General features: G+C 37.6%; 1 protein-coding gene across 2 annotated transcripts in view; it reads right to left on the reverse strand.

Annotated features, from left to right (window-relative positions):
• The window catches only part of ABCB1 (ATP binding cassette subfamily B member 1), a 48,565-nt gene extending 38,235 nt beyond the window's left edge, over positions 1–10,330 (reverse strand). The window contains exon 1 of one of the 2 annotated variants that reach the window (XM_064704225.1): positions 10,170–10,330. The gene's annotated coding sequence lies outside the window, so the exon portion shown is untranslated. Of the gene's footprint in view, positions 1–2,865; positions 2,965–10,169 lie in introns of those variants that run through there. The other variant, XM_064704226.1, reaches the window with a different exon arrangement.
• Positions 10,331–15,717: the final 5,387 nt, after the last annotated feature.

Below are 15,717 nucleotides of genomic sequence, written 5' to 3' on the forward strand. Positions count from 1 at the left end.
GGCTCATAAACAACTTAAAATTTCTTCTCAACCCAGTTGAACCCAGAAGAAGCAGAGATCTGGTAATATGGGAACTGTTGGAAGATTCAAATCCCTTGTTGTTGCAGAAGCAAATAAAGAATGGCTGATAAGTTTCATTCTTTGATAAGTGTCAAAACTTCTGCCACAGGTCCATTTCAGCCCTATTCAACAGTGGATCAGTGGGATTTCATTAAGATAATGACAACTGCAGCTCAAAGAGCTACCTTTATTGAGTTATGGAGTAATTGTTTTAAGAGATTTTAGACAGTTGAAAGTTCAATAAAGTGACTTATGAGGTCAGGTAAGTTGGCCCTATCTAAAGCAATGCCTGTACAAGAGGAAAACTTCTAATTTTACACTAAAAATTACAAGTGGTCATAAGTTTGTTACACCTATTGGCTTACTACTTCAATGCTCCATCTCCCCTCACAGACATTATTTAGTTGAAGATAGAACAATACCTCTTGGATATTACAATTTCTGTGAAGCTCTGCATCATCAGATGTGTTTTCTATGTGAAAATACTTACATATATTCATAAGGTTTACATAATCCCCTCTTAGTTAAGATAGTAGCCAATTTCCCTTTGTCTAAAATACTTTTATTGTGTCTGCATTATATTCACACATCTTTTTTAGAATTTTAAGCATGAATACTTTTTACATGTTAGAAATATGATCATAGGCCCCTTGAAATGTTCTGTCAACATTGATTCCATAGGTTAAAGCACAGGTAATTCCCTCCTCTTATATGTTATAAGTGCATGGTTTGAATAATCTCTCTTGGGCTCTCCAGTATAATGCGAGATTGTATTGGCACAATAAACAAACCTTAAATCATTCTTTGAGTCAGTGCTCTTACAGACCATTCACCAGATTTTTCAGTACAACTCTGTGATTTAAGTTGTAGTTTGCATGATCATAACGTGATTTTTGGACTGCAGTTAAATTAGGTATACACAGATCATCCTGTACCATACTCACTATTAATTATTTCAGACTCTTTCCATGTATTTGACTATCTAAATTTACTTATCCATTCCCCTTCTTGTGTCACAATGTATTAATATTCTATTAACAAACTGATAATGAGATATGAGTTTCTGGAGCTGCAGAAAAAGGCATTTGAAAAATAGGGTTCTCAGGTTCTGTGGCTAAGTTTCAACTACATATCATTCTAAAAAATAATTTTTGTTGGGAAAATTTCATCCCACAAATCACACATTGGATCTATGCACTCTGTTTTATCTGATGCAGGCCAGCACATCATAAATTGACCGATGATATTGGAACTACAGACACAGAGACATTAACCTAATAATGATAATCATTGATATCAGAGATAAACTGTTGTGAAATGATGTCACAATGCCTTCAAAATTTTCTAAACAATATTAAAAAAAGCTAACTTTTTAAAATACACTTTTAGCCAAAACTAGAAAACAAGACAAGAAACTGAAGCAAATACTTCAATGTCTGCACATACTGTGGCCAGAGAAAAATCACAAAAGCTACTTCTTTCTTCTATTTACTTTAAAGATGGAAAGCTGGATTTTGTAGTAAGAGCCAGGTAGGCAAAAAGCTTGAAAGGATTGCAGGAATTATGTAATGATTCCACAATGACATTCAACCCTAGCATAGAACTTGTGAAGAACCTCTGATTTATGGTACTAGAACTCCTGCTCTAGTTAAGCAGCCTATTAATCAGGGCTGGAAAAGAATAATACTCTGTAAAGGAATTTTGCCAACTTGAATACTATTCTATCAATGAGAATTGTCCTATATGAAGGGAATTATTATACTGTCAGAAAGTGACAATTTTGTGTTCCTTTAACTATGCTGCATGATCAGCTACAGGATAATGCCTATTGTAGTTGCTGGACATTTTATTTTTCCTGGACGAAGCCTGAGAACAAATCAAGTTAATGTAAACATCAAGCTTCTATTTGTGTTTAAAAGGAAAGTCTATTCTGAAAAGCATGTTTTAAAATTACAAAACTCCACTCTTATTGTCTGTGATTTGATTTGGAGTTAATTTTTTATTCTCATAAGGAGGACTGCCACAAACCAATGTCACTGGATTTCTACTCCTAATGTGCTAGTTTTCAGCTTTACAAACTCAGTCTTGTTTCTGAAAACATAACCATTACTTGCTGGATAGTTGCATTTAAAGTTCTATTATTGCTGCAGTCAGAAAAAAATTTTAAATAAATATAATACAGAACATTAGGGCTTTAAAAATGTTCAGTACTATATTTTACAAGTGAAAACTGACAGGAAAAGCTAAACAAAATTATTTTTTGTGCAGGTGGAAAACATTTTTCCCACTTAAATCTGAATAAAATATATAATACTATGACACGTCCAATTTTTGTCCATATAATTTTTCTAGGCAAGGATATGCCTGGTGACATTGTAACAGTACAAGTAATCCTTCCCTCACCGAGTGGCTTTGATTGGACAGTGACCGTTTGCCATGCACAAAGGGCCCTTTGTGAACTGGGTAAACTCAGCTTAAAAGTATTCAGCAGTTACTGATTAGTTACCATACATTACCATTTTTTGATAACTTGAATTAATGAAATACTAAACTGAGTGTTAATGCCCATTAGCAAGAAATAGGGAAAATCTTTGTGGGCCAAGGAGTCCTCAGTGAGGTGGGGTAGAGCTGGTTTCTACTGCCCCTGGAAGGAATCTTTGAAAGACAGAATTACTGTCTTTCAAAGCCCTGCTTTTCCCTTAGGGTTTTATTTCTTTTCATGATGATATTTTTTTTCTCTTGAATACCTAAACTGCTGCTTAACTCCATTTCAAGAGACTTTCCTCTGTCTGCAACCTTTCTTACCTTGCAGAACCCCTGTTTTATCACTTTTTTTGCAGTTCTTGCTCCAAATTAAGCAATTTCCTTAAAGGTCTGAAAGATAGTTACACTTCTGTCTTGGATCACAGACAGCTGAACACCTGAGAAACAAGGAAAGGAGTTTACAAACTCCCTATATATGAAATATATAACAGCATTGATTTTATATTTTATACAGAAATCAAAGCTATTGACTGATTCCCTTGTACAATACTATTTAAAGCCATATTTTCTAAATGCTTGCATTCTATTCCATATTATCTGTGAAATGTCTCAGTCACACAGGAAATTGTAAGACTGAAAAACCTCTCATTCAGCTTTTCCCCAGTAATACTGAATTTCAAGTTTTTGTTTATTTCTATAGTTACAGTTAATTACATTTGGAAGCTCATTATATGTGGAAGACATATCATGTCAAAATACTATCCTGTCCATCCTCCTTCCTTCAGATAACATCAAATATTACATATTAAATTCTTAACATGTGTTTGAATTCTGTACCTTCACTGTTAGTTTCCAAAAGCAAAGATGGAGAACTTCAGACTATCTGAACTACTTGGAGTTTTTCTGGATGTCTAAAATGAACTGTTTGAATTGTTCTTGAGACAAGTTAGACCTGTTACCCCTTCTCTGTCCACAACAAATAGGAAGAACTTCTTCTTTCACTTCACTTTAGAGTACGTTCAAAATTTTAATGCTGCTTTCACAAGTGTTGCTTGTCATCTCTCGACAAAAAAACTCAACAAAACCAAAACCCCAAACCAAAAGAAGCAAACACCACCCCCCTCCCCGCCCCCCTCTAGGCTGAACCCCTCTAAGTTCTGCCTAACCCCTCTAGGCAGAATTGGTATTTTTGATCTTTGACATTACTACCCTCTTGACAAACTATTTCAAAGATTTGGGGTTTTTTCAGGAAAGTAGCCCCAAACTAAGGGTTAGTTCAATAATAGGCAAATATTTTTAATTTCTGTAAGTAATTTGACTTCCACTTTCTGTGGCACTATGTAAGTATACTTATTTTATTTGATCTTAAACTTTGGATTTCATAGCTGTGGTGAAGTGACTAAAAACAATCCTCTCATAAGACATTGGTTATGGCACTGTGACCACGTTCTGCATGTTGTCTTTAACCACAGTCAAATTGCCTTGTTCCTTTTTGATGTTTACAGTAAAACAAATGATTGTGCACTCTAAGGTAAATGTGTTTCTGCAGGCAATTGGATACTGTGCAGACACATGATCACAGGCTCCAAACCTTTCAAACATCCATAACCACAGACAATAGAGGCAATGCTCTCTCATATAATTTTTTCTTCCAGAAACATCTGCCACGTACCACACCTCTACCTTGCATGTCAACACCAGTGAAGCCTGACAGCAATCCCGGGAGACTCACCAGGAAGATTCCAGTTATGATATCAAGATATGTCTGCTTGTGATCGTTTTGCAAGAAACAGTTCTAGAGAGACTGGAGGAAATAACTCTTCGCCATGGAAGACTTCAGCAATTAGAAAATCAGATTTCTCTATTTTGTGGCCAGCTACATTGTGGCTACAGTAAGTGAACAGGCAATTACCTGCAGTCTTTCTAGTGACTCAGATTTGATGCTCTCATGTCTGATTAATCTACTTGCATCTTCTCTAAATCCCTATTTTCCTAATTCCATAAAGGATCTTTAATCTTAATTTCCATAAATTCATCATAAGATCATTAAAATGTATTTGGATTACAACAAAGTTTATCGTTCTATCCGCAGGTATTATCCTTGTTAAGGGAAAAACATCATTTTCCCATACACTTCCCACGGAAACTTGAATTTATTAGACTATGTGTAGCAAATCCAGATTTCAGGGCATTTTTCTTATTTATTTCTTACTGATGCCTAAGTATAAACTTTGTGAAAATGTGACATAACATATTAAACAGTAATGCAATCAATGAAACTTAAGAAGTGCTAATCATGGCCAAACTCATTTGAGTAATACTAGTAAATTCAGACCTTCCTGACAAGAAACAAGAAAGCACCCACATAAGATATTTAACTACTCAGCAAGCCTCAGAGGTCTTCCTCAATGTTCCTCCCCTTCCCTGTGTGGACAGTGAAGTCATGACATGATTTCCTACTTCCCAGACAGAATGGAAGATAAAGGCTGCAGGTCAGAGGCAGAAGGACTGGCAGGTGGCTCCCCAAATGTTGATATTCATGGGAACCCTTGAATCACAAGGCTTTGGACAGTGTTGCAGCACCACAAAATGATAATTGAAAGAACAAAGTGATCTCTGCTCATATTCCAACTTCCTCACTCTTTGCACTCTAGACATCCTCCTTCCTGACTCAGCCCTGTCGTGACCTCTGCACAGTTTGCATTCTGCTCGCATGCAATGACACGTGAGCCGGTGTGAGCGCCCCGATAGTACATGCAATTCCTTGATTTCTTTTTATAGTCAACAATAAATCATGAATGATTAACAGCTCACCCTGACTGAATAAAGTGTTCAGAGCAGTCCTGTTGCCATAACACCACTCACTGAGGACAAATGAGTTTGTTAGTATGGAAAACATTCAAGAAAGCAACTCTCAGCATCTCATTTGAGCACTAGTCAAACCAAGATATCTCCTATTGTAAGGAGCAATCTACTCTCCTTGCATTCATTGTCTGCACCTGGCATGCAAGGAATACTGTTCCAGTAGAAATTAGAGAACCTAAGGCAAAGGATCCACAGAATCCCTGTGGGCAAGGTATGCTTATTAAATGCTAATTGAGATTCCTCAATGGGAGCATCCTCTGGGATTCTCTGAATTGTCAGTACTATGAAGCAGAACCAAATTTAGAAAATTGATCTCTTTTAAACTACCTCTGGTGAGTATCTATGAGATTTGGCATGCAAAAAAAGCCTTTTATCTAACCAATAGAAGAAAAAATCTGGCAGTGACTCCATGTCATGGGCTATTTGCAAAAGACATTATAGGACTTTTCGTGGTGTCTGTAGATGGATATATTGCTAAATTACCTCACACCCTAAAGAAGACAAATTATTTCTGCAGTGATCATGCATGGCTGACAATCAGTTAATGAAGACATCCACCAAGCTGGAAGTTATAAGCAGGTGTGAGCAGAACCAGGCCAAGTTCTATAATGAAACTGATTCCATGGTATGGTGCACAAGAGGCAGGAGAACGTATCTGCCTAGGTTATTTATGGAACACCTTGGCAACACATTAGGAAAGAAAGATGCTTATTACTGTATGTGACAAGACCATAAAAATTTCTCACACACTAGTGGCATAATCTAATGTGTATATGAAATGGTATGTTTACAAGAACAAAAATTACTGAAATTCAGTACCTCATTTTGTTCCAAATATATATGTGACAAAATCTCTTTCTGAATACTGGTGTGATCATTGTTTCACAGAATAGACTTAACAACCTACTTTCCTAATAGATTTCCACCTATAGTCATATATCAAGTAAACAGAACTATTCAAGAGTAGTAGATCTCTCAAGAGAAGCATGTGTACGTTTCCTTCAGGCCCAAAAATGAAACTAAGTCTAAGTCATCATGAGCGCATGTCTTTTCATGAACTGGGGGTTGGATTGTGTTATCGCATTTAATTTGTTGCAGAGTTCACCTTGCTCCATTAAATCCAGCACTAGAACAGACAATCTCCTCTGTTTCATAAAAGGGTGAAGTTGGGCAGGAAGAATAATGCTTACCTCAAGATTTCATAGTAAGATGTTCCCCATAAACATTCTAACCCCAAGAGCAGCAAAAGTTATCTTGCTCCTTTTTATGTGCCACCATTTTTGTAGTCATCAAAACATCCTTTGTGAGACCACAATATTCATAGTATTCTGCAAACTGATCTCCTCCCAACAGATAACATGGATACAGATAAGAACCTGATTGTCATGCCATATCAGATGACTCATATAAATTAGTGTTAAACCATGATAGGAAATAGAAGAAAATAATAATTACATTGTTCAACTCTAAAAATCCCTTCTTCATATATATTTAGATTAATGCATGAAAAAAGAGGGTTGAACAATAGAAAAGGAAAGAAATATATGTATATCTTCTATATCAGCAAAATATGAGTGGAAATAATGGCAAATTCTTACAAAAAAAAATGTTACCTCTGTTTTGCATCAGTTTTAATCTAGCTGATAATAAGAACATTCAGGCTTTTGTCTCTCTTTGGATCTGTGTGTAAAATACTAGTCTAATGGTGTTTAAAAGTAGATTCTCAGTTTCTGATTGCTAGGTTTACCTTAAAGTTTCTGCAGTTAACCATTTACTAACTTGAAGACACACCCTGAAACCTCTACTGCACAGATGGATTTCTGCACATTCAGAAAGCCATTTTACTTCATTACCAGTCACCCAGAACACAACTGACAACTACACTACAAGGATATAAGGGAAACTCAAACAGTAACTATACTGAAAATTCAGGTTAAAGTGATAACAAAATAGGCTTTTAAGACCTAGTTATGATGTTAAAACCAAAACAATGGTAAAAAAAGAATGCATCCGGCTGGTTCCTCCTGATTGGCTTGTGCTGTTCCTAAAGTGTGGGAGATTATTATAACAATAGTAGCTGATCTGACTGCAGAGCAAGAGGATTTGCTTAAAACTTGGGGCCACTGAATTCAGAAACTTTTAAAATGGGGGTTTCGGGGCTAAAGGATTAGTTTTCCTTAACTAGTAAAGATTGTACAGCCTCAGAATGGAGTGTGATTATCAGCTATACTTCAGGAACAATTTTTTGCAAGAAATTTAGTAGGTAGATGTCTCAGAACAGTTATCTGAGCAATGCCAGGAGACTTGGCTAGCAGGATATTCCACCTAGAATGCTATGAGACCGTAAAATATTGTGAATTCTAAGATAATTATTAGTATTGGCATCTGGGAATGTATCTGGTGAAATAGAATCTGTCTTTCATGTGGCAGTGGTACAAGACTTAAGCTAGAAAGAGTAATTATCAGATGTGGGAATCAAGCACAGCTACAATGGAAAGAGCTGCAAATTCAGCTTCAGCAGGTATGGACAAGGAAAATGGCAAGGTGACGGAGGTAAGAAAGAATATAAGGAAATCCCAGTTCTGTGGGTCTCCTAAAAGGTGATGTCTACACACTGTAGACTATAGTTTACAGAAATACAACCTTAAATGACCCAGTCTCCATTTAAGATAATGATATAAAGGAACAGAAAAGGAAAAAAACAATCTTCAGTGTGGGTTAAGCTCTTTATGTAAAAAGAGGTTGTAATGGTAACTGCAAAATATTTTTGGACAATATAATAAAAACTTCCTTTAGGGGACAACATTGAAACTGCTGGAAGAAAACACCGTAAATTTGAGAAAAAGAGGCAAAGCTTTTAGAAAATGGAATGGAATACACAAATTCCTTGCTGGCTCCTTTTGTCAAGAAAAAAAAATAATGAGGAATGAAAACTATGGAAAATTATAGGTCCCTCTCAGGAAAGCCCTCAGACATTATCTCTTCCTCTCAGTAACAAAGTCTAGGGAGACTCTGCCGTCTATTTGCCCTTGGTCTAGTGGTAAAATTGCAATATAACCAATGGAAATGGCCAATAGCCATATCAGTACTGGGTAGTCAAGGGAAGAACGTTAACTACCACTAGTGCCATGCTGTTAATTGTTACTGTAGTGCCAATAACCACTCTCCTCAACAAATATTTATTCCAGCTATAGCTCAAGAAAGAGGGAAAATAATAAAACTTGCAGCACTGTATGCATGAATGGATGTTCAAGTACCTGTATTAAGACCTCTGCCTGCAGTTAAATAGCTGCCAAGTTCAAGAGTCCTCCTGTTTCTTCAGGAATGGGAGGATCCCTTTTAGGAACACCAGGGAATTATTGGCACAGCCTTGTTGAAACAAAATGGATTAGCCACAGATTTTGCTACGGATGTTTGTGAAATTCGGCCTGACCAGTGGGAGGTGAGGGTGGAGTGATTCCTGCAAGTCATTGATGCTTTGTTATTAAGAATCCGGAGGAAGCAAAAACAGTGGATATTTGGGTAACAGAATTTCCTCAAGTTTTGTGTGTCTGTAATTTAAAATGTGAAAAAATAGAAATTGTGTTTTAATAGCAGAGGAAGGACTCCAATCCACCATCAAGAAGTTTACTGGTAAGCAAGATCTTAGTACAGAGACCTATTATTTTAACATCCTATTTGTCCAGGGTTAAAAGCAAAGAAAAAATGCAAAAAGTGAGATTTTAGCACTTAAATAATGTAACCACCTCTCAGGTTGTTTGTGTGCCTGAAATTCATGTAATACTAAGTAGATTATTTGACTGCTGTTTTGTTACTGATTTAGCCAGTGCTTTCTTTGGAATTCCACTAACAGAGCACAGTTGATAACCACATCTAGCTGTGAGAGAAAGTAATGTTGTTTTATCCATGTTCCTCCAGACTTTCAGACAAAATACAACACATACGCATGAAATTACCATCAGAATATGCTATGTCATACCACACATGAATGATATATCAGTACATGGAAAAACTAAAAGCTTGGTAATATACTCAAGAAGTAGCCAGCATTACTCAAAACAGAGGTTTCAAAGCTAATCATGACAAAACTCAGGTACAATCTAAAGTGAAATGCTCAGTCATAGTTTTAGGTTGAAGGAACGGTGATACTGGTACCACCAAAGGGTAGAACTGACTATGAGAGTCCATGCATGAAAAAATTGTATTTGTTTCACTTTTGCAGCTGCTTACATTTTTGTGAGAATCATATTTGCAGAAATTAGTAAACCACTAACCTAATTAGTGAAGAAATCTCACAAAAAAAGAATAACAAAAAAAAAGAAAAAAAAAGAAGTAAAACTGCATTAGTTCCAATGCTGGCCTTTAGATGTACATTACTGTAAGCTGCTTCATGTTCACTGGCCACTACCAATCTACACGGTGCTGTTTAAAGAACAGAGAAAAAAAATTATTTTGCTTCAAGATTCTTAACATTTGTGGGAAAAAACCTCCATTCCTTATTAAAAACCATGTTTAGCATTAGTATAGGCAATTAGTTTTGGATAGGCATCACTAGAGGCTGCTTTGCAGCAGTTCATATCACACATGCTCCACCAAAGTACATAATCAGTGGAAAAGTAAAAACTGAATATATAGCAAATCTAGGCTAGCTGGATGCACACTGGCTTTTATAAATAAGAGCTTTCTGTAGAATAAGGCAAGACTTTATCACAAGCTCTATAGGGTTTTTAATCACTGGAAAGAACAGAAGTGCACTTTACCTTTTTATGTGTCTCTCACCGGATAAAAGCTCCGTTATTGTCTTTGTGCCACAAGTTATTCTGTGTGGTTCACAAATGGCTCCAGTTTTTATCAAAAGTATGGAAAATCCTCTATTGGATATGCTGGGAAAACTAAAAAAGAGCTTTCTGCTTTCACTCTGCACAAGCAACAGAGCCACAACCTCTGCTAATGATGTTAAAAGAGAAACCCAAAGGAAATGACCTAGCTTCATACTTGGTTTCAGACCGGATACATCAAGCTTTAACTATTTGGCTACCAAAGTATGGAAATCTGGTGGCCTCTCCATCACAGAAAGGAAAACCTGAACATAGGTTAATAGAAGCACAGAGAAAAAAAAAAGCAGGTCATGTAAAAGCCTACCAAAAAGAAACACACAGAGGTAGCAGTCTTGGAATAATAGTCAAGCACACACCCATGCCAAGATTGTGGTAGTCCCAGTAGATTTCACATTGGAAGAAACAGAAAGCTTGCAAACAAACTGAAGAAAATCAAACAAACTGAAGAAAATACAAAGCGAGGTATAAAAAGATAGAGCAACTTACAACATGGAAATGAGGGTTAATGTAGGAAAAGTTTAATAACTGGAGCAAAGTAAAATATAACAACTACAACAATAATAATAGTAGCAATAATAATGAAAGAGAGAGGGAGATAAAACCCAGGAGAAATTAGTGACGCACAAGATAGTTGCTCACCACTCACTAACTGATGTTCAGCCTGACCCTGTGCTGCGATCGGCTCCTCCCAGCCAACTCCCCCTCTTATAGGACGTTCTGTGGTAGGAAATATTCCTTTGGCCATCTCGGGTCAGTTGTCCTGACTGCGCTCCCCCTGCTCCCAGCTCCTTGTGCAGCTCTCCACTGGCAGAACATGAGACACTAAGGAGTCCTTGACTTAGGGTAAGCATTACTTAGCAACAACCAAAACATCAGTGAGAAACATCAGAAGAAAATGAACTCTATCCTGGCCAAACCCAGGACAACAGGTTAGGATACAAACAGACTACACCAGAATATGTGCATTCCTACCTTAGTCCCACATACCATGCAAAGTGGGAGTAAGCATGGTTTCCTAATTCTAGACTCACTGACAAAGGTGGTTGAGGTAGTTCAGTAAAGATAGCTAGAGCCAAGTGTACCACCATGCAGGCATTTTTCATTGTATTTTTCAGATGCAATTTAAACCAATAAATTTATTTGAGACAGGGAACATATATTCCAGGGAAAATCATCAAGGAATTATGTGGAAGCCCGTGAAGAAAAAAAAGGCACGTGTTGCTGTGAACTTCCAGTTCAAGGTAAACTGAATGGCCCAATGGGACTTTAAAAATAGCATTAAACCAAAAAGTGAAAAATTACAGAAAGATTTGGGATATTGCATCATCTTGTCATTGTAATGACCTGTGAGCCCCAGCTTCTCCCAATTTCATGTGATTTAGAGCTATGCCTGGGAGAAAAAAAGCCTGCCCAATGTTTTAACTGAAGAATAGCTACTGACCCTATCTAAACACATGGAAAGAGATTAATATTGCTATAGCAACTCAAATGGGAAGGAATGCTCAATGCACTAATAAACAAGCAAGAATAAACCACTACTTTGCAGAATGGCAAGGAGCATGGTTAGTAATGATTCATTTTTTCCATGCAAGTTTACAGTCTAAACTGTAAATGGGATGAACTAGCTCCAATTATAAACAAAGCAGGATCTCGTGTATATCAAGATAAACTCTTAAATGGAAAATAGCCAAAATAGTTCCAGTTTCAATTTTAATTATGGCAAGGTAAATAAGCTAACAAAAGCTAGAATGTCATAAGTGTTGCTGTTAAAATTTAAGAGTACATATGGGAAGTCTCACCAGAATTATAGCCAGCAGAAAGGCTTTTAAAAGATGCAGCATAAATTAATTATTAAGTTTTGTCTGAGCGAAGTCTGCCTGTTCTAATTTTTATTATTAACTACGTCAGGTTCAAAATTGTGACTATTTGCTTGATTAACAAAGGAAGTAGTAAGCACCCTGCTCTTTATTGATAATAGACCTTATCTGTAGTGACAGTGGAAAACTCTTTTGCACCAAAGACAATGAAACATTAGATACATGCCTCCACTACTTTAAAATTGTGGTAAATAAATGTGAGGGCAGAACATATAGACTGCTTTTATTAAAGGGCCATTGCAACACTGACCCAAAAATGGATTTTGTGTGACTGAGTACAACAAACCAAGAGTTTTTATGGGTACCAATTTTTTTAGAGGGAGTAGAAATGGTGACTGGAATTTTGAACACAATTATGTAGAAACTTTGAAACCTGATACAGATACACGTATTTGTTTATTTGTATTTCAGTACAAATTGTCAGAAGATTGTGCTCTGTGTAGAGAAATAAATAAGCCATGGTTCTCATCTAAATAATTTTAGGTAGACATTTACAATGTTCACCTACACCAGCAGAATTATAATATCCAGAACATCAGCACCCTAGGGCTAAGTGGAATCTTTATAATTAAAACATTAAAGAATCACAGAAAACTGAGCAAATCGCTGAAAAAGAAAAAGAGTCACGAGTAAGCACCAAGTAGTGAAAAGACATATTGCTTCAGAGAATCAACAACCACTAAGATCAGGAAAGAATGAAGAAACCTTGAATCTACTATGGTAATTTTAGAGGAGAGTCAAGCACTGTTACAAGAATACAATATTTTAGCCATAAATCATTATCTGTGTATTAACTAGAAGTCTTTTTGTTACAGCTTGCAGTATGTCTTGTAGTGTGTGACAGAAGACCTGGGGCTATCTGGAGCTATTGCAAAAAAGACCAACTTAGATTTTGCAAGAAAATCACAAGACTGAAGCAGGGTGACAGTGCACTTACCTGTTCTGAGGCAGTACCCAGCCTTGAGCAGACAGCGTGTGAGACTGGGTTCAGAATCACAGAATCACAGAATGGTTGAGGCTGGAAAGTCATTTGGTCCAACCTCTCTGCTCACACAGGGTCCCCTGCAGCCCTTTACTCAGTTTTGCATCCAGATGGCTTCTGAATAGGTGGTTTCCCTTCCAGGAAAGGAGACTCCACAACCGTTCTGGGAAAGCTGCTCCAGTGCTCAGTTACCATCACAGTAAAGAAGTTCTTCCTTATATTTAAGGTGCAATTTCCTGTGCATCAGTTTCTCCCCGTTGTCTCTTGTCCTATTTCTTGGAAGCACTGAGAAGAGCCTGGTCCATCTTCTTGACCCCCTCCTTTCAGACACTGACATTCATGGATGAAGTCCCCTCTCAGTTGTCTCTTCTCAAGGCTGAACAGACCCAGTTTCCCCAGCCTTTCCTTGTAAGAGAGATGCTCCTGGTCCCCCTGTCATCTTCATTCTCCTCTGCTAGATCCACCCCAGGAGATCCATTTCTCCCATGTACTGATGATCTCAAAACTGAGCACAGCACTCCAGATGTGGCCTCACCAGGGCTGAGTAGAGGGGCAGGATCATCTCCCTTGACCTGTTGGCAATTCCCTTCCTAATGCACCCCAGGATACCATTGGCCTGCAAGGTCACAAGGGCACTGCTGGCTCATGGACAGCTTGTTGTCCACCAGGACTCCCAGGTCCTTGTCCTCAGAGCTACCTCCCAGCAGGTCAGTTCCTGGCCTGTACTGATGTGTGGGATTATTCTTCCCCACATACAGGATCCTGTATTTGTCTTTGTTAAATTTCAAAAGAGTAAGAGCCTGAATGAGAGATGCAGGACTCCAGGCAGCTCTTCAAAATGCAGTTTATTACATCCAAGACAGTCCAGGGCGACAGAGCCTGTGCCTACAGCTATCAGCTCCAGCTGCAGGCAGGCCTGGAGACCCTTTGGTTTTGGTTACAATGCATTATATACTTTTCTTTGCCGAGCATCTTAATACAGAAGAACCAATCTATACCTTAACTTTTACCTATTGCCTGTCATAACTACTATAATTACCATATTCATGTTACTATTCTCCAATCACTAAAAGTTAGGATGTTACAGTTTAAGCTAGAAGTTGTTTTTCAGTTTTCTTGCAGTGGAAAATTCTGAGACCTTTTTTCTACTTGCAACATTTTCTGGCTTGTTTGCCTGTGCTATCTTTCTGCTTGGTACTTCTTGTTTGAGGTGGGTTTATCCTTTTCTCTAAGTTATAAAAACCTCTTCCAACATACCCTTTGCCTTCTTAGCTATCCAGTAAGACTGGCTCAGCCATTCTTTTCCTCTATATCAAAACTTGCTTTCATCTCTATTCCTTCTTCAGATTTTACATTCAAAAATCTTTCTGCCAAGTATACATATCTCTGAAACTTTCTTGTCAAACTTTTATCCTTCCCAACACAAAATGTTCTGCTCTGCCAATCCCTCCAGCCTGTCAAGGTCCCTCTGAAGGGCTGCACGGCACTCCAGGGCATCAGCCACTGCTCTCAGCTTCGTGTCACCAGTGAACTTGCTGAGGAGGCATCTGCCCCTGCATCCAAGTAACTGATGAACAAGTTAAACAATTCCAGTATTGAACCTTAGGGGACATCACTAGTGACAGTCCAACTAGACCCTGTGCCACTGCTCAAAACCCTCTGAGACCTGCCATTCAGCCAGGTCTCAATCCACCTCACCATCCATTCATCCAGCCCGCTCTTCCTGAGCTTGCAAGGCATGGGGAATTGACAAGAAGCTTGCCAAGGCAGAAGATTTTTATCAGTAAATATCCTAAGCATGATATAATAAATGTTTGCTTGCCTTGAACCCAGACAGAAATACACTAAACCAGCAAACCCAGCAACAACAAACTAGCATTTTGTAACACAGCTAATTGTACAGATCATATGGAACCACAGAGGGACAGAGACTTGGGGTACAGTTTCCCAAAAGTGATACAGAAAAACATCCTCAAGTAATAAAATCTGAAAAATAAGAACTAAAGATGCAGAACAAGTAGGAAAGAAGCCTGGCAAAATCAGAACAAATTCTAGTCCTAAAAAAAAAAGAAAAGTTAAATTATTGGTAGCAGACACAATCCTCTGCTTGTTTTGATTGAGAAGGGGTGTGAAATATTAAAACTTCAAGGATGGGAGAGCAAGAACAGGGAGAAAAATCATTCACCTAAATTCCACCCTTACTGAAGAGCTCTTAAATCTGACCACCCCAACATCAGTGATTGAAACCTTTGAGAACTACAACAGCAATTGCCACAGCATCCATGTATTCACTGCAAAAAGGAATATATTGCTCCTGTATGTGTAGGAAAATCATGTCAAGGTTTAAATTGCATACCCATGAAAAAAAGGGATCTTAACTTACATTTTTTATCTTCTATTACTGATCAAATGAGGCCACCAAGTGGCAATGTAAATATTTTAAATCACAAAGGAAAAGGGTAATAACTTTTAATAACATAACTTTAGAATATGTAAAAAAATAACCAAGAGAAATGAACACAGATAAAATTTTATGTGCCATGTCATAAAGCCATTTATCTCACAAGTAATCTCATTAGCATAACTTTCAAAAGCTACAGTGTTTAAGTCA

The sequence above is a fragment of the Zonotrichia leucophrys genome, chromosome 2 (assembly GCF_028769735.1).
Source record: "Zonotrichia leucophrys gambelii isolate GWCS_2022_RI chromosome 2, RI_Zleu_2.0, whole genome shotgun sequence".
NCBI classification, from domain to species: Eukaryota; Metazoa; Chordata; class Aves; order Passeriformes; family Passerellidae; genus Zonotrichia; species Zonotrichia leucophrys.